The 16,862-nt window shown below is 30.1% G+C and overlaps 1 protein-coding gene across 2 annotated transcripts in view; it reads right to left on the bottom strand.

The window, feature by feature from the left end:
• Window positions 1-16,862, bottom strand: part of LOC129940556 (sodium-dependent nutrient amino acid transporter 1) — a 36,600-nt gene extending 19,738 nt beyond the window's left edge. Inside the window, exon 1 of one of the 2 annotated variants that reach the window (XM_056048934.1) lies at window positions 16,512-16,862. The gene's annotated coding sequence lies outside the window, so the exon portion shown is untranslated. The remainder of the gene's footprint in view (window positions 1-16,511) is intronic. The other variant, XM_056048935.1, reaches the window with a different exon arrangement.

Below are 16,862 nucleotides of genomic sequence, written 5' to 3' on the forward strand. Positions count from 1 at the left end.
GAAGCATTGTCATGCAACTTCTTTAATATATGTACTTCTGGAAATAATTGTGCAAAACTCAATCGTCAACACGACCAAGTATTTGCTGTCATACAAAAAGACGGACGTTTTGTAGTGAGTTGTAAAAGTTGCAGAATAGCCCCATAGACCTTGATTGAAATTTCAAACTTGACATAACTCATAACTTGATATTTTGACACACTTCCGTAGTATTAAGTTCATTTTGTGTGTAGTTTGTACAGTTTGTTTCTTTGTTTGATCAATCTTTTGAAGCTTAATCCTAATGAAATGATAATGAATTCAATTATCGAATTCAGAAATTTTCACACCAAGCATTGTTTGGTTTGTGTTGCAAATACAAACATTAATTTGTTGACAAGTCCTATTTGGAGCTATTCGATGTGAATTGTCCGGTATAATGTTTCCTATCTCCAAAAGAACTTAATATTGTTTGGACTTTTTGATAGGATAGTTCATCGATATTAAAAGAACTGAGGAACATTTTTGTTTTGTTTCTAGTTTAGTTTAGTTTAATTGACTTCTTTATTTCTTAGAATAATAACATTACATACTATTAATTTCTAAAGCCTAATTGGTATGGCCTATTTGGCCGTCTACCAGAGTGACATATTATAATATGAATTCATTGAAAAAATACAGAAATTGTTAAAATTTGTTTTGTTTACTATTTTATATAATTAAAAATCTTCTTCAATAATAGCTTTTCTATAACGCAGTGCTGTGATAACATAGTTGTAAAGTCCATCCCATCCCTGGTCGCCGTTGAGAATGCTGAGCAGGTACAAAGTTGAGACTGAGCAATTCTCCTCTTGCTTTGAAAATGATATTTATTTTATTTAATGAGTTCTTATTTAGAAGGTACGAGTTCTGTTGAAGGTTATAGTTAAGACGATTATAGTAGCATCTAGACAGATGCATATCTCTCAAACAAGATGCTGCCAAACTTTTCGAGGATCTCATTGAACTTTCTCCTTAGCATTGACGGTTGTTCCCTTGAGGATATGTTCATGGTTGTACCACATGTTTCGGTGAGGTTAGTCTATTCTTCAAACATTGATCCTTTTCCTTGGATAGCTGCTCTTAGAACTTTTTTTGGTATCCGATTACAATCCATTTCAAATACCTTTACAATATAGTTGAAGTGTATTGCGAGGGTGTCCATAATCAAAGGTGGTGTACCTGTTTCTAGGTAAACCATGTAGTTTGGGGTAGTTTTTGGTAGACAAAGTATTCTTTTCACAAAATATCTTAGGAATTTTTCCACAGATTCAAAGGCGGAATATCCCCAAACTTGCGTTCCGTAGAGCAGGATTGACTGTGTTCAACAACATACCTGTTTCTGAAGCACCTTTCCCATAACGAAGAAATTGCGCGCTTGGCCTCCACCAATTTTCCCTCCAGATGTTGTCTCATATTCAGGGTTGAGGTTACCAAAACTCCTAGGTATTTGTACTCGCGCACAATGTCGATTGTCTGTCCGTTATATTTCCACTGCTCATTTCCTGAATATATGCCACCCCCACCTCTGAAAATCATCATCTTCGATTTTTGCAAATTAACTTCCAGGTTCCATCGATTGCAATATATCGGAAGCCTGTTTATCTTATCTTTATCTTTTGTTTCTAATCCGCTTTAATTATTAAAAAAAAATTTAAAAATTAGCCTATTTACTCATTTTTCCCATAAAACTTTTATTAAAAAAAAACACATTTCTCAGAGACGTGGATTGAAATATTTATTAGCCACAACACCAGACTGTCTACGTACAATACAATTATTGTCATTTTAAAAGAAAGTGCATAGGGATGAATAACTTTTGAATAACTTATTAATAGAATGACGCAATTGACAACAAAGTTAATGAATATCTGTTTAAATTTTATCAACCTTTTGGAACAGAACAACAGAAATGATTTTACCTTAAAAGCTATAATATAAAAAGGTAGGTTGAAGGTATCGTTTTAAAAACGTTGGTCTCGATAGACTACACAAGTTAATTGCTTAAGCTTTGCTGAAATGCATAAGTGAATTGTAAATAAAATCAAAATGAAAATAGACAAATGTATGAGTACTTTATTTATTAATGATAACTATCTTTAAAAAAAAAAAACATATATAACCTACATCTATGTAAATATTTATGGGCTCAAATCTAAGATAAAGACCAAAAATACAAAACTGAAATGTTTGTGAAATGGCCAAAAAACGTGTATTGTATTAGAAAGCAGATCACGTTCAATTGTTGAATGAAGTTGATTAAGTGATCATTCGAAAAGTCATTTTCCGTTCAAAAATGTAATTCACATCAAGAAGTAAAATATTTGGTACGCTAGTAACGTAGATGAGCATAACAGACTTAGCCTTGAAAACAAACAATATGAGTCCATGACCCTTATTCAAAATTTCTTTATGGTTTCTTAATTTGTTTGTTTTTATTTATATGAATTCTTTTCTTTTAATAGTCATACATACAAATATAACATGGTTGGTTCAAGTTAATTATATATGTATTTATAAGTTCTTAAACCAATTTAAACCTTTGTTCCCGAAGGTGTTAATTACATTTTGCAAAAATATATTTGGTTTTTGTCATGAAACATTAAGAACAAACACATAAAAAAAGTGTCCATTTTGTGGTTCCACAACGAAACCCACTAGGAAATAAAATGCGGTTACACTCTATTGATCTTCAAAGACTAGTTTTGAAAATAAATATGTCCGAAAGTCCTTTTAAACTGTGTTTAAAAATCTAAAAATAAAATCATGAGTTAACATTAGTTTGTTGAATAAGCTTTAATTAACTTCCCATAGGAAGTTGTTGTAATCGTTCCGATTAAACGAATTTAAAATGTTGACATTTCACGACGTTTCAATGTCCCTAGAGTCTAAATAAAAGATTTTGTACTTAAATTCGTACGCCGTACGTTCGGGAAAGTATTTTCGTAATTGAGTGGGTGGGTTTTTTTACCATATCAATTTAAAAAAAAAATATCTCACGAACTAATTAATACGAACTAACTAAACGTATTGTGATGTGATGATACCGAAACAGTCTATTTTTGAAAAAAAAAAATCAATTAACGCTTTTTCTATATCAAAAAATCTGAAAAAAAAATTCTCACCTCGAGTATTTTACGAACAAAAATTGATTTTATCACCAAAATAGTTGTATGCAACAAAGAATATCGTTTTTGACATCTGGTGAAATTTTAAGAAAAATAGAATTCACGGTTTTTTACAAATAATTAAAACCTAAAAAAAGAGGCTGTGATGCGATCCACACTGATAACTTTCTATACCGTCTGTCGATTTGTCTTGCTTAAAAGGTTTGTAAGTTTTCGTGTTTTGTTAAAAAAGTTGTCAGTTGAATTATTCTAAAAGATTAAAAAATTACCGACAGTATTTTGCATTTGATGAAATAGTTTGATTTCAAAATCTAGTTTTGTAAACGAGATTTTTAGTCGAAAACCAATTTTTACCAATTTTAGTAGCATTTCTTAAAAAAATTATTTATTATTATTGGCTGTTGAATTTTTATAAAAAATTTACGGAAAGCCTAGTATGAAGCCAATATTTTCAATTGTTGAAAATATTTTTGAGTCGAAAGTAAATTTTGTACTAAGTTTAAGAATTGTTTTTTTTTTAGGTTTTTTGTAAGAAAACTGTCAATTCGTTTTATCTCAAAATTTTACAGAATGTTAAAAACAATATTTTTTTTATAAAAAAATTTATTTGAAGCCATAGTCTCAAAGTTTTGAAAAGATATTTGAGTACAAAATAATTTTTTACGAACTTTTAGTAATTTTTTTGTAGGTTTTATTATTTTGTTAAAAAATGTCAATTCGATTTAAGTCAAAATGTTAATGAATGTTGAAAACACAATATTCCTTATAAGATAAAATAAATTTGAAGCCATAATCTGAAATTTTTGAAAAGATATTTGAGTCGAATCAATTTTTACCAACTGATGTTGGCGATGTTTTTTTTTGGTTTTTATTTTTTTGTAAAAAACTGTCAATTCGATTTTTCTCACAATTTTACCAGATGTCAAAAACGTAAAGTATTCGAGGTGACGAATATGTTTTTTATTTATAAAAAAAACCGTTAGTTGTTTTTTTTTCAAAAATATATTTGTTTTGTATCACGTCAATACAATTCGTGAGATATTTTGGGTAAAACAAAATGTTGACCTTTTTTTAAACTGCTATGGTAAAAAAAAACTACCCACTTGACATTTTTGAGAGTCCTTTCTGCATCTTTCTGCATTATTCTCTGTACAACACAACTTTTTTGAAGTCGATATTTTTGCTGGTTCTTGAGCTATGGGCGACGGCAAAACGTCGCTAACGTATAAACGTACGTACAAACTTACGCACAGATATCTCTCTAAAAATCTTTTATTTCGACTCTAGGTGAATTGAAACTTCGAGAAATGTCCAAATTTTCTAGTTAACAAAAAAAATGGAATTTCGACTCAAATATCTTCTTAAAAATTAGAAATATTGGCTTCAAACTATTTTTTTTCGACATTCAGTAAATTTTGTATGAAATTCCAACAGCCAATTTTTTCATATAAAAATAAAATCTTTGAAAAATAATCCGCTAAAAGTGGTAAAAATAGGTTTTCGACTTAAAATCTCGTTGACAAAAATCGATGTTGAAATTAAACTATTTCATCCTATGCGAAATATTGTCGGTAATTTTTATTTTTTTTTAAATAATTCAACTGACAACTTTTTAAACAAAATACGAGAACCTACAAACCATTTAAGCAAGACAAATCGACAGACGGAAAAGGAAGTTATCAGTGTGGGTCGCATCCTTGCCTCTTTTTAGTTTTTGATGTTAAAAATCTAAATGAAAAAATAAGTACCCTGTAGAATAAACATAATAATCAACAGTAAAAGTGACTTTAGTAAAGACAATTAATAAATATCTTAATGTGCAAACACCGATCGTCTATGAAACAACAACTTATTCAATCGTTATAAAGCAGTAATTTTACAATCATCGCATTATTGTAAAATATCTCTTTATGTAAATAAAGAAGTAGTGTGCTGGATGTGTTATTCTTTAAAAAAAAAATAAAAACAACACAATAGTAATTTGACTTAAATACTGGATAAGTCTTCCCGTTATATATTTTCACCAATTTTAAAAAAATCTATTGTATCTCAAAATTTCGTTGTTCGACATGATTTCAATCAAGAAGTAGGAAAAAGTTGAAATGACAAATAATAATGTTTTCTGATCTTAAAAATGTATTAAATTGAAACCTATATTTACACACATGTTTCCTCCTAAAGATGTAAGTGGTTAAAAATTTTCAATGAGATCAAGACTTTTCATCAGGGGGGGGGGGGGGGGGTTTCACACACTTAGATAAGTTTTTACTCTGTCCTTTAATGTTTTGTAAAGGATTCTAACAAAATTCAATAATTGCTCAAATGACAACTTTAGTTATCAAATTATTTAAAACAATGTTGTCAAGCAAGTTATGGTCTAATTATTTAATTTGGATGACTCATATGAACGCATTCCAAGATTTGAATTGTTGTCTAAATATGACAGGTTTAAGAGCTAAAATAGAAGGTTTTTGGTGCATTTCGCGCACGTTTTTTCCAAAAAAAAACACACTTTTCTTGTTTTCATTTCTATTTATGCGAAGAACGCTGCAAAAAATTAAAAATCCAGAAAATGAGAGAGGATCTGAAATGTAAAAATGTCGGGCTTTTTATTGGCGTAGTTTTTTCGAACTCAATTTCCGGGAGTCTCTTATTACAATCGTTATCAATCTGCTTACTCGTATTTAGATCTTATAAAGTCGTCAACAAAATTGTAGAGACAAAAAGGTTTGGTTCTTGAATTTAAGAAAATAGTTGCATTTAAGCACATAATTTCTCTAAAAACAATTAAATTAAAACAAAGTATGGTAAGTAAACAAATAAGTTGGGAAGAAGAGTTTAGTAGTACTCACAAATTACACGTTTCGAAGCTTGTATATCAATAGATATTAAACGTTTATTATGTTTTTCACTTAGCCATTAGTTTAACAAAAGTGTCTCTTGATTTTTTGGGACATTTGTATTATTGAAATTCGTGTTTGAATCTCAGCTCTAGAGCATCCAAAGCAAATTTACTTCAAAAGTAGATTTATATAATTTTGTAAGATCTTTTGTATTCAACAGAAAACCAATCAACCAAAAAATCTAGTTTTACTTTTTTTTTCGAAACCCATTTTAAATTTTGTCTTAAAAATATATTTGGTATAAGCACTGAATAAAGATCTTATAAATATATGAACATTTTACATTTAAATTTCGAAAAAAAATGTTGTCCCCTTTCCGAGATATCGAGTTTTGTAAACAAAGTAAGTATTGTATTATAAATAAAAAAATACATTTTTGATCATAAGAGATCATCATTAATTTGATCATTGACAAGAACTTGCACAGAAAGAGAAGCATTTTGAAATCGGTCCATTAGTTCTTGAGAAAACTTAAAAACAAAATAAAGGTTTTTTGAGGGGTATCCTTCTGGAGCAATACGAAAATATGTTTTTCTTGTAGAAAAATTTGTGTGGGGACTGCTGTTATTTTTCGTATTAATAAAATGATAAAAACTCCTTACACTAATCAAGTGAAAATCTTAATTGTTTGGACTGTAGGGGCCAGGAAAGACCGACAGACGGAAGGAATCGAGGTACACACTTTTTTCGACTTCTCTACCGCCGTGATGTCATATTTGATTAAAAGCTCTACTTCGAAATTGATTACTTATGCAAAACTTACCATATAGTTCCTATATGCCGCAAGTAAAAATCACTTCAATGCTCTCTTTCTATGTGTGTCAAAAAAGTTTAATAATAAAATTGAAGGATAGTTTAAGGAATTTAAAGGCAACTTAATATAGAACCTGAATATTTGCTCTTTTTCTTAGAAACAATTTTTATGAAAATAATTTAAAGCATGACTAAAGTTTTTCAAGTTCTAAATTGAGCGAAAATCAAAATTTGAATTGTTTTTGACAGCAAACCACTTTTTTCTAAATGTCGTTACTAATTACTAATAAATCTTTAAATGAAATCTTTACTTATACAACTTAACTGTATAAGCTTTTTGGCTCATATAACCCCCCCCCCCCCCCCTGGATCGTCAAGTGGTCAAAAGTTGATGAATTTGTGCTGTGTTTTTGGAATAAGGCTGAATATTTGATTCATATTATGTTGTTGGTCCAATATTCAGTCAAAAGTAGTACTTTTAGCAACAAAGTTTAAGGAAGTAAAATACAAATGGTGTTTTCATATACAAAAAATAAATAATAAAATTGCAGAAACGGTTGACGAAAAAAAATTATTGAACCGTTCGCGAAGAACTAGACCCTCCTACTTAGTGCAAAATGAACTAAATCTTACAAGGGAACACTTAACTTCTGTAATCTTGCGAAAAATAAATGGCTAGATAAGTTTCAAAAAACTAAGTGCAATAGTAATAAGAATTTCACCTTTCTATAATTTAAATGATTTTGAAAGTTTTGAAGCTAATAGAAGTTTTGATTTATTGACATATTATTGCTCATCGTAAAACCAGTAGTTACCAATCGCTCCTAGTATAAATGCTTTACAAAATTCTTTAAGTGCAAAGATTCAATAAATTATTACTAGTCTTTCTAAACATTTTTAAGTTGTAAACTTTAATAATCCAAAAAAAAAAACAGTTTTCGAATCAAGTTCATATTTAGCTAGATCCTGACGTATTGAACAAAAATATCAGTCTTCTCAAGAATAAATGAGTAGTTGCTTGGGTTTCTTTGGATGTAAGATTTCAAAGAAACTATTGAGCGTTTAAAAGAACTTAGACCGAATGATGATATTCATTAGAGATAGTTGGTGCCAGGCGCAATTTTTATGAATAACTGATAATAATAATAAGAATTAATTAAAATAAATTATTGACCTGTTTTTCGGCATTTTTAAACTTAAAGAAATATTTTTCTTTTATGTAGGACAACACGTACAACATATTTTCAACTATCTAAAAAACAAAAATAAAACAGTTATATTGTCAAAAATTACTCACTTATTTTTATTAACAAAAAGTACCCCAAAAATATCATAGCTAAACATATGTTACATTGTATGCCTTAATTAGCATAAACAAAAGTTTGAAAATCGTAAAAATATTATCACATTTACCTTTATTTAGTTTGTATTTATTGTAATATAATAACATATCTATATTTATTCTACATTCATCTTAAACATACTTAAGTAGCAGCCGCACTAAAAGTGATATGAAGTAAATAGGAAACTTTAATGACCTTGGTTTTCAACTTTAAGTTCTAACAATTAATGAAAGAGAATGAATCATTTTTGTTTTACCAATAAACTTTGTGGAATGTGCTTAATAGGGTTTAATTATTTAACTACTACTATCCACTATAATATCGCCAGTAAAATCATAACAGGTTTTTAATGTTTTCGTATTGTTAATTTAAAAATAAATAATTTAACTAAAGCAGAAATAATATGTAAATAATTAATATGATTCGGAACAAACATAGAAATAAATTGATTTATATTTAATTCAGTTTGGATCGGCACGATCCAGTGTTTATATAATCAATTTCAATTAAAGTTCTTATGATGGCGTTGCTATATGTTTGTAGTTCATACATCCGATTGATTGAAAAGAAATGATGTTCCTTCTAAAATCGTCAATTTAAATGCGTCGGTATAATGGTTAAACGGTATGACGGCCAAAGAAGGGTGTATAGCGTATAGATGGCGCTTAAACTAATCAGAATAGTAAACAATGAATACATTTATTTTTTGCACGTAAACCTTACACCTTCTCTTAAGGACAAAATCTTCTTTGACAAGTTATTCTTAATGTTCCTTACAATCACGTTTATTAAAGTTGTACCGTATTTCCACTTTTTGTGATACCTTAATGAAACTTAATTGGTAGAATTTTATTTAAAAAACTAATAAACTATTAGTTTTAAGTAAATGGTTTTTGTTTTAAAAGCAAATAATACAACCTTAGTTAATAAGAAACAGTTGCTTAAAGTCATTCTTTTCGAATATCTCGAATATTAGAAAAAATGCTATTAAATATTATTATTATTATATTATTTATTATTATAAGCTTTTTTATTGCCTTAAGTTTGATACATACATTAATTTAATTGATACCTATTACATTTAATTTTCATTTAGATTTTACTTAACATAAAATTACATCTAACAATACATACATTAATTTTAAGTTAAAATTGAATTGCAATTAAAATATAATAAATTAAAGTTTAACAAATGAATTGAAATCAAAAAGTTTATTATGTCGGTCGAATATTGGCATAAGCCTCCCCCAGGGCTGCCCATGTATCTCTATTTTTGCCCAATTTGTTGTTAAAAGGGATAAATGTCACTACATCTTTTATTGGATCGTCCTGCTGGTCTCTTGTTATCTGGTTTCCATTTCGTCGTCAGTTTTGTCCATCTTTGATCCGGAAGTCTAGATAAATGTCCTGCCCAACTCCACTTCAGTCTTCTTGTTCTATTTATGACGTCTATAATTCCAGTTCTTGTGCGGATATCTTCATTTCTAATCCTATCTCGCGGTCGTGTGTTTAGAATTTTCTTTTCAATTGTGGTTTGGCATATTCTAAGCTGGTCAAGTGTTTTTGTAGTCAAGCTCATTGTTTGAAGTCCATAAGTTAGAATCGGCAGAATAGCAGAGTCGAAGATATTTGTCCTTGTATCTGCTCTTTGGTCCAATTGTAAGATTTCTTTCAGGCTCCAGAATTGTCTCCAGGTGTTCGTGATGCGTCTGTTTATTTCTTTATTTTCTTGGCCTTTGAATGATTTTGTTTGTCCCAAATATATATAATCTTCTACGTACTCGATTTTTTCTCTGTCCAAAGTTATATCATCTTTAGTGTGATTTGTCACGACTTTATTTTTTGATTTGTTTATTTGTAGTCCATAATTTCTTCACAAGCTAGTTAGTTCTGTCAACAATTTTTGAATATGAAAGATTTTCTAGAAATAAGAACTATATCGTCTGCAAATCTTAAATTGTTAAGGACCTGTCCACATATTGTTATTCCATAGTTCTTCCAGTTAACTTTTTGAAAAATGTCTTCCAGGACAGCATTAAATAGAGGTGGTGAAAGTTTTTGATTTCTTAGGGCGGATCATATCATTTCATGTTCAACGGAGTCAAAAGCTTTACTAAAGTCAATAAAAAGAAAATAAGCAGGTTGTTTAAATTCGTTGCACTTTTCTATTAGCTGATTCATTGTCTGTAGGTGGTCTGTTGTGGAGAATCCTTCTCTAAATCCAGCCTGTTCTCTTGGTTGTTTGTTATTGAAATCGTCCTTTATGGTCCTCTAAAGTGCTTTGGAGAACAGCTTGTAAATTGTCGAAATGTTACTTATTGGTCTATAATTGTTGATATCGTCCTTATTTCCTTTTTTATGTATTAGTGTTATTGTTGTTTCTTTCCATTGTTCAGGGATTTGTTTTGCTAGAACGATTTTGTTGAATATGTTTGTAAGAATGTTGGATAGTGATTCCGTTATTTCCAGCGCATTTATCTCTCTTCAGATCGTGTATGGTCCTTTCTATAGTTTCTTTGCTAAATATATAGGTTTGTGTCGATATTGAATCATTGTTCTCTATTTTTTCTTCTTCTGTGTTGATTTTAGTCGAGGTGAACAGTTTTTCAAAAAATAATGTAGCGTTTTCATTTATGTCTCTTCGGTTTGTTATATTAACTGCATTTTGATCCTTCATATTAACTATCCATTCTTGTTTATTATTCAAATATCGTTTTGCTTTGTTTATAGATTTTGTTTGTCTTAGTGTATCTTTTATAATTTTATATTATATGCACGAATATCATTCGTTATTTTAGATTTTGTTGTGTTCCTGAGTTCACTTAGTTCTGTTTTTTCTTGGTTGAGTAGTTGTGTTTTTGTTTTTAAATGTTCTCTTCTTGATATAAGTGCTTTGGTTTCGTCTGATATTTTTTCTTTGGACGTCTTAATCTTCGTTATTGAGATTTTTGCTGTAGTCTTTATGATATTTTCTAACTTGTCATATGTATTTTGAAGGTCGTTTATTGACGGTTGTAGAAGTTGGTTGATCTTTATTGATTCGTTGTAGTTGATAAATTTTTGTTCTGGTATTATTTTAGGGATGTAATAGATTTGTCGATTTCTTCTTAATGTTTTATGGTTTATTTTTATCTTCATTCTTACTAGTCTGTGATCGCTGTCAAAATTTACATTATTAAGGGCAGTACTGTCTTGGATAGTTTCAATTTTGTTAGTGAGCATGAGGTCTATTTCATTTTATGTCTTTCTATTTGGTGAGATCCACGTCCATTTTTCGCTATCTTTCTTTTTGAAGAATGAGTTAACAAATTGAAAGTTAATTTCTTCCAGCCACTTGATGAGTCTCTCCCCTCTTTCATTTCTTAGTCCATATCCATGAGATCCTAAAACTGAGTTTTCTTCATTTAATCTTTTTCCAAGTTTTGCGTTAAAATCTCCTATCACGTACATTAGTTCTGTTTTTTGGTTGTTGAATGTTTCTTCAAGATTATCGTAGAATTTTATCATTTCTTCTTCCCCAGCTTTTTCTGTAGGTGCATATACCTGTTTTATAGCCATTTTTGTGTTTTGAATTTAACGTTGTATGCTACGAGTACACATTCTCTCGGAATCGGATATTAATTATTTTGTCTTTTAATTCTTTTTAATTAGAAATCCAACTCCATATAGTCCTTTTGTTTCACCAATGTAGCAGAAGACATCATTATCATTATTAATTATTCTTTGTCCGAGCAATCTTACTTCAGCTAGACCTATTATATCCCAATTTATGTCTTTCAATGCTAGTCTTAATTCCTCCTGTTTTTCGTCCGAAGAGAGTGTCCTGACATTGAAAGTACAGATTTTTAATGTATTTTGTTGTTTTTTGAGTGTTATGTTCTCTATTCGCTTATTTTTATTTTTATATGGGGGGGTTTGATCTACTCTTCCCACGGTGATCAGCCGGGTTGGGAAGTTATTAAATATAACTTATTTTAATTCTATCCACATACAAATTCTCTGTAGAATTATAAAATTTATAATTATTTTGGACAAACAACAATATAGGGCTTTTCATTTACAGTCATAAGATTGCTAATTGTGTAAAATGTCAAGTTTACACACAAGTTTAAATGCTGCGTAACTGTTTGTTAAATGTCAAAATAAACGTCATTTTAGTAAAGACATTTATTTTTTAGTTCGATAATTTTGGTCTTTATGATTTTAAATATAAATGGAGTAATTTATTTTATTTGAATTTAAAACTCATAGAGCCGAATTACTTAAATTGTATCTAATAAATTGGTTAAATACATTAAGGAACATCAATCAATTGTATGGCTAATTACTTTGAATAATTAACATATTTCTGAACTATTTGAAAAGATTGATGATTCGTTTGTTTTCTTTTGTAAAAGTGCAAATTGTTTTTAAACAACTGATGAAGGTTAACAGAAAAAAAAGGATGACATTTTTGAAAGAAATATCTTTCAGAAATAAGAACATCATGAGAAAAGCGGTTAATTCTACGGTTTGTATTAAGTTTCACTTTACCAGCGACATAATAAGGGCCCAAAGCTTATTATGAGAAAGAATTACAACTGTCCAAAGTATAACAGGGGTTGGTATCCCAGAGAAGAAAACTACAAAATAAACCTTTTTTGAGGAGCCTCGGATGAATTTCGCAAGAGACCATGTTCCTTGAAGTAGTGAATGAAAACGGTCTTTTCGGGAAAAAAAGTTAAACTTTAAGGGCCCGTTGGTTACAACTTGTATTACCATGATTTGCGAAAGATTAGCAAATACATCATAGCCGTACCGACCTCTGCCTTGGATTTTCCAAAAACCCAATGCCCCCTTTCATACTTCAAGGGTTGTTAGAAGTTAAATTGAATCAGAAGACGTGGAACTTTTGACATGACCCCTATATTCACCGCAATTTAACATAATTTAGAAAGTATGGCCATGACTTTTTCATAAAGTTTATGAAGGTGGCAGATCAACAAACGTATCAATTTAAAGCTAGTAAAGGTTTCCGGGTACAAAACTTCCACCAGCTTTAAAAATCGGTTTAAAATGTCCGGAATCATGCTAGTAGTTGGCAGTGTATACATAACTCATTTTTATTCTCAGTCAGTCATTAAAGGAAACATCTTCTTGACAGATGTTTAGCTTTATTTAAAAAAAAATATTAGTGGCGCAACAGCCCGTTGAGAACTAGGGCCTAGTGACTTACAACTCTCAACCATTTCTGTGTGCGAGTTATTTTATCAGGGATGGAGGGGACCTACAATTTTTAAGAATTACTTTTGGAGGATTTGTCAATTTCTCGCAAGAGGCAGTACCCGCTAAAAAAGCTTTTGATGCCACAGGCAGGGTTTGAACGCAAGACCTCTGGCTTCACACTCCAACAAACGTTTTTTTTTTAATTTAATATTAAACCTATCTTAAAGCTAGACAAAGATTCATAAAACTAGCTCAATTGACCTTAACTTACAACTAACTTAGTCGTTCCTTACGAACACTCTAAGTTTAGCAATAATACTTAATTCTAATGCCTTTCGGTCTTATGATACAGTCCAACGCACTAACCATCATGCCACAGGTACTATACAGCTTTAGCTTTATTTAGATGACATTATATTTAAGCAGATGGTCTTCGGATTATTAAATACTTTTATATAATTTATATAATTTGTATAAATCGTTTCCGATGTAAGTTTTGACTATTTATTTACAAAATGTAAACTTAAGCATGGCAAACTTATTTAGTGTTCAACATCCTAGCATGAATACCCTTAATATAACTTTGAAAGATGACAGATTTAATTTAATAACAGTTCTCGTGAGTACGAGATTTTTAGTGAACTATTGAAGATTTTTGAATCAAAAAAGTTGTCAAGAAAGTTTTGGTATCTTATTTTTGTTTAACCAATTCAGAAAAATTGATTTTGAATTTTTGGTTTTGAAGACTTTGAAAACTAAACGCTGAAAAGTGTTCTTAGTCTTAAATTTTCAATTGTTTGCTTTTTGATTGGCTATACAAGTACGGTCCTATTTTTTAAGTTTTAATTTGTTAACTTTAGTATTTTATACTATCAACTTGGCTCGAACACATTTAACTGGCAGTCATTTCATTATCTTCTTTTAAGAATAATAAAAGGTACTTTATTGATTTGAAGGTTTATAAACTCAATTGTAATTCTTTACTCGATTTTAAAAACCTAACCTTTTATGTTTTGGAATGGTGTGTTTAGTGTTTTTAAAATCGACCAATATTTTGCACTCATGTTCTAAAACTATCAACACATATTTTCTTTTTATAAAATGTAACTTTTAGATTGAAATTTTTTTTCAAAGACGACCACAAATTAACATCATATGGAAATTGTAAATAAACCAAGTAGGATTTTCTTCCCCTGATAAATTATGGTTCAAAGAGTTCTTGGAAGCATTGAAACTTAGACATTTCTTATTTTGAGATTAATGACCCCTTGTATAAAGCATGGACCAATACAAAATGACTTTTTTTTTACTAAACATAAGTTCCGGCAAACCGAAAGCTTATATATAAAAGTACTTAAGCTCAACTTCTAGATAAAACTAAAGGGAGCTTCTTCTTCTATTTAGCGGATTTTAAGGCTAAATTCAATTCATTTAACACAATTTAAACAGGCAACTAAAAATTTGAAATATCTTTCATAATTTATTAAAATACTACCCTTAATTTAAATCTTGTCAAAACTTAAATTTTAGAAGATAAGTTCCTGAAAAACAAACAATACAAAAAATTGTATGAAATCACAAAAAAAATCATTAGTTTTTTATTGTTATTTAGTTTTTTTTCACCAAAAATACTAACTTTGAAGAACCGTATTGCCGTTTTCATAAATAATGCTAAAATACACTTTACGATATAATCTATCAACTTTTCTAACATTAAATAATTGATTAAATATCATTTAAACTATTAACATTGTTAACCATGAAAATCTAAAAAGATTGTTCTTTTTGTAATAAAACAATTTCCAGTTTAAGGTTATTCAAGATTGTTTGTCAAAGCAAAAGAAGACCTTAAAATAAAAACATCGACAGTTAGCCATTATGCTAACAACTTCAAAAGTTCCTCATTATGTTCAAATTCTACACAAAAATTTTAACAAAGCCCAAAAATCGTACATTTCCTCATTCCGATGCAAAAACTACCTCATTATAAAAGATTAATGACTTATTCTTAAAAATCTTCAAACAAAAATGTATTGAACCGTTAATACACCTCAGCATAAGTCTTTTTGTTTTTTTTTTTATGGAGTTAGTCGTACATATGTTTGCAATCAGGGTTTAACCTAATTTTTGTTTAAAATATCTTAAAAACCTGGCTTAAGGCCCAAAACCAGCTCACAAGATGCCACTCTCCGATATGAATTTAAGAGTAGGTATCTCAACAATATATTACCAAAAACAAAAAAACATAAAAGAAGAAATTAACCAAAAACTCCTTGTAAAACGCGAATAGCGGTAGGAATCAGTTTAAACCGCCAAAAACTGGTTTCATATAGATTTTTGCTTATAATAAGACACAAAACCACACAACAACACCACGGCTTTTACCACAGCACCGCATCATAAACTCTTGAGCTCAAGTCGAGTCTTAAGCTGGCTCTGGTGGAAATTTCAAGATTAATGTTGCCCGCAATGGTATGTTACCTCTTTACGACTATAGTCTAGGCTATATACTTTCGGTTTCACCGGCGGCGGCAAGACTCTTGTAATGAATGAACCCATCCAGAGTCGAGTCTTACATTATAATCATGTGACACCTCATTTTCCAAACATGCAAAAAGAAAATTACCAAAGTAACACACTTCCAACGGACTACAACAATGACAACAACAACGACTATGACGACGTCAACGTTCGACGAACGACGAGCGACGCGACGGTATTATCAGATCGGTTACCTAATCCTAAACAAAGCTCAAGTTTGGCCCCTCAGGCGAGGTAAGAAGAATGGTTAGATCAGAGGTAGGTTAAATAAAACCAAAAGTAATTGTCCATCATCACGATTCTTCAACGACGAGACGGACGTTCAACAGCGCACCAAGTACGATGATGGTTCTTGAAGGCCCACTTTGAGCTCATGTGCAGAGGCTCACATACTCGAGTTGTTGCTTGGTAGTTGCAGATACCGGAACCACAATAAACAAAAATTCCTCTTTTCAAAGCTCTTTAGGCCAAGGTGTATTTTAATTGCAGCTCTTAATAGCTTCACATTTGAAACTATAAAAACGTACCTTTACAATCTATCGCATGTATAGTGCACAAGTTATGAACAGGAAAGGGAAACTATAATACGACATAAACTGGGTTTTGTTGTTTAAACTTACCTCTGGAGTGAAAGGGGTCCTATAAGTGGTTTGAAAACGTTCGCACAAAAGATTCACAATCACAGAAATGAAAATGAAAAAAAAAAACACTAATCGTGTGAAGATGAAGAGAAAATTGAATTTTATTTTCCTACTCGTTTCAGCACTTCAGCGCTTCAGATCTTCACATAAAATATTTCAAAAAATTACAAAATTATATGGCTCACTTTCAACGATAATGTAGGTAGCTTTTTGTTTTTGTTTGTTTTCAAATAGCGCACTTTAATTTTTGAATCCGTTTTTGCACATCATACGGCTGAACTACAATAACGTTTACCATTACCGAGATTGCGAAGCGAACTGAGCTTAAAA

Source organism: Eupeodes corollae, chromosome 1, assembly GCF_945859685.1.
Source record: "Eupeodes corollae chromosome 1, idEupCoro1.1, whole genome shotgun sequence".
NCBI classification, from domain to species: Eukaryota; Metazoa; Arthropoda; class Insecta; order Diptera; family Syrphidae; genus Eupeodes; species Eupeodes corollae.